We start from the raw sequence: 4,010 nt of genomic DNA on the forward strand, positions 1-4,010 counted from the left end.
TAAATCTATTAGACAGTAGAACTAGGTTTGAGACATCATTTAAAAGAATTAGTAGTATTTTTACTACAAAAAATCCACTCTCCCAAAATAAGAAGAAATAATTGTCATGTAAAGAATTAGGAAATTTAGCAAAACAGATTTTATTTGTTTGGGACTAAGGATTAGAGAAATCTCTCACTTCTCATCTCACTTAAACGTGGTGTATTCCCACCTACAAATTGCCAGACACTGAAGAGTCCATGCTATGAAACAGAATTTCTGCTTTAGTAAATTAATGTCTAGAAGATACCAGAAAAGCTGCAGAACCAGACCTGGAGGCTATGCACACATTTACATTTGGCAATAATTCAAAAGAGTCACAGATCTTTATTATGCCCAGATGGTTTGTTTCATCTCATCTCTGGGTCATTTAACATATTTGTGCTTACTACTTGTAAAGAAAGAAAGAAAGAAGGAAAGAACCCTTAATTTATCTCCTCCTTCCCTAATTCCAGATGGCTGTACAACATTTCTCATTTCTAGAAAGAATACATAGCACAACTGGAAATATATTCAATTCAGATTAATCTGAATGCCTGCTTGTTAGGTGGTAATCTAAGCATAAAACTCTACAAATGTTCATTAAGATGTCACTGATCAATGTTAGCCTTCGAAAAAAAGAAAATTGGTATTTCAAAACAAGTAGACTCTAAATTACATTAATACAATAGAAGCTTGATTGCCTAAGAGCAATCTTGCAGTAGATTACTTTTCAAATTATACCTGGCATGACTTTTGTAGACAGAGGGGTAAATAAATATGCAGAATAAATTATTAAAAACATTACAGTGAATAATCTATCTCTCATTTTCATATGAAAACTTCTACATACACACAGCCCCAACTCAATTCAAGCAATTGCATGCATTTTTCCCATGCACCTAAAATAAGATTATTAGGTTTTTTTAAAAATAGTATATTTCACAAACCTATTGTGGAAGGATACATATTTAAGTTACAAAAGTCCTCCTTTTTTTACCTAGGGACACATTGGTCATTCTGGATTTCATAATGAAGGAAGAAAGAAGTTACGGACAGCTTGAGGCATGGAGAAGTGGCAGTGCTACAACTCAGCAGTCTCAGGACAGTGGAGTCTGCAGTCAAGAGGGAGGCATAGGATAATCTCACCATTTAGAAGAATTTACTAGAAAATACTCATTGTATGTGACACTTAAGCAAGAACCATTAATTCCAAAGTGGGAAAGCCAGCAAGTCACTGGAGTCACAGTGCACCGGTTGTTTTTTCATGTTTGTGACATACAACATTAGACTTCACACTGTTCATATTTAATTTAGTTCAGGAAAATTGCTACAGTTAATTTATTAATCCCTTTTAAAATAAAGAATCCAAATCCACCTCCAATTACGTTTTTCCCTATAGCTGTCAGTTGAAACTCATGCTGAAGTAACGTGAGTCGTCTTCTGCAACACGAGAAATAAGATTTATGTTACATAATTTCCTTCCTCAATGCTACATTTTCCTGGATAATTAAATAAAATTTTTATATAAGTTTTAGGAGCAATTGTGGAGACTGATTTCAGCTTAAAAGAGTAACTATGAAGTTGGATAAATACTTGGCATCTCCTAGGCCTTCAGAAGTGGCTTCAGTTAGTGTGGCAATGATTTTGTAATCAAGCGTTTTTGGCACTGAAAGGTGAGAAGGATGACAGAGGCCTCCTTTCTTATATAGCTAAATGTTCTTTTATTTCATGAAAATCAGCAAGAAGAATTTAGAGATATTTACCCTCAAACATCCTACTAATCATACAGCACAGAATTCGTCTGAGAGGTGAGAGACATAAATTTCAGTCTCTGTAGAGACAGAAAATAATTGAAATTGAGTCCCAGACTTCCATATTAAGTAGTCTGATCATGGGTCTTGTGGAGAAGTACAGTCACTCCTCCTGGTACTGAGCTGAACCTGAGCAGTGTAGTCTAAGACACAGAGAAATACTTACATAAACACTTGAGTAAGCTTGAGTAGGAGCCAGAAACCAACTGCTTCCCACTGGCAAGCCATGAAGTCCTTTTGTTCATGCTCATTAACAGCTGCTAAAACACTTTGGCAGTTGTCTAAGGAAAATGTTGGTGGCCCAGTCCACCAGGTACTCACGAGTTCAGAAGTAGCTGAACTGGAGTTTGGGGATCCATGTTTTCCCCTTCAGCACTTAAGTTTTATTTATATATCTAAGCACCGGCGCACAAGGTAGGGCTAAATATACGGAAAGAACTAGCACAAGGAGTTACAAAGGCATGCAAGAGAGAGGAAAAATCCATCGGTTTGTTTGATAGTGGTGAGAGAGTGATTCTAATATAGGAAAGTGTTCTCTCTATAATGAAGGAGAAATAGCTCCCAGTGGAAGGGAGACCAAAGGTCAAAGGCACAGCTTTTCAATGCATGAGATGCAAGAAGCACACACTTGGCTTCACTAATTTAATGTTCAGTCAAAATTTCTGCAATAATCTCTGCATACTTCTGTCTTTTAAAATCAGTGTTGCTCGTCTGCAGTAGCTTTGATGTACTGAGAAATCTAAATTTTAAACTACTCTAGGCTTGAGCAGAGTTACTTTAGCTCAAATTAATTGCTAGGAAGAGCAGTTTGGCTTCCTTTTGAAATACATACCATTCCTTTCAACCAGCAAATGGTTTCTAACCAACGAACCACTCTAGGGACTAACAAAACTAGGTATGATTTTTCTGGGCATTGCAGGCTATACAAGGAAAGGATGCTTTTCAGCTGTGAGGAAAAGGTGGCTCCTTCTTACATTTCCTAGGGCTGTGGGGGACTTGGTCTTGTATGGGTAAAGGCAGCCTTCCCTGAGGACGGAAAAGAGGTTTTTTGCTCTAAGGCAGTTCTCTCAGTTAAAGGGAGAAGAAAAGAAGAAAGAAACTAACAGTCAATTTCTGGGTATCAGCCAAGGAAAGATATTCCTGAATCCATTAGGCTGAGAAGGTTTCATTGTGTAGCTGTTCTAAAAGATTAAGTAGCATGGCTGACTTCAGACTAAAGAACCTGAATTAGAATTACAACATTCATTGATATAAGTGACTGACAACAGATTGCAGATTGTACTTTATAGGCCAGTATAATATCCTGTCCTGATGTAAAGGTGACTCAACAGGCCAACAGCCAGAGGACAGTATTTAAATATTAGAATCTGTACTGCTGAAGTAAAGTTGAACAGAATTGAAACTGCATTTGAAAATCAAAATATGAAAAAAGAACTTTCTTTTGCTCAGAGGCAGTGTTTAAATTTAAGCTGGCAGAGCTCAAAAGCCACAAATGTTACAGCAGTTTTTGAGATAATAGCCTACAGTGCCAATTGGAAAAAAAAAAACCTATAATCTCATCAGCCATGACTAAAGAAGAGATTTTGAAAATCAGCACTGTTTTGGCATGATTTTCTCTCTAACCTCTGACTTATACATGAGTCCGAAAAAATCCCGCACCTGAAGATAAGACCATCTATACTAAAATCTCCACCAGTTTCCATGGGAAGAGCAGAGTAGTTCATTTTGGCATTCTTACGTGCCTTTCTTCACAATAAGAGCATAGGATGCTCTGTACAATGAAATGTAGTTAGCATGAGACTAGCAAGAGAAAATTCTTCATATCTAGACTATATCTCAGTCCAAAGTAGGAGTCATAGCTTATGATTTATATTCAGAAAGGTAAGGTCAGACAGGAGCAGGTCACCTCATCTGATTTTCTGTATCATAGGATACTACATCTGAGGTCTTTACATTTAGTTGTCATTCAACTCATAAAACAAATTTTTTTAATCCTCAGAGGGTAGAACTGCAGTATTCCAGCATCAGTCTCACCAATAATACATACAGAGGCAAATAGTCATTGCCCTTCTCCTTGCATTTAGATAATGAAAAATTTGGTTTGCATTTGCTGCCACAGTAGCATCCCAGGAGTTCATATAAAGATAGTTGTCCATTAATTTTCCCAAGTTCCCCAAT

Source organism: Grus americana, chromosome Z, assembly GCF_028858705.1.
Source record: "Grus americana isolate bGruAme1 chromosome Z, bGruAme1.mat, whole genome shotgun sequence".
NCBI classification, from domain to species: domain Eukaryota; kingdom Metazoa; phylum Chordata; class Aves; order Gruiformes; family Gruidae; genus Grus; species Grus americana.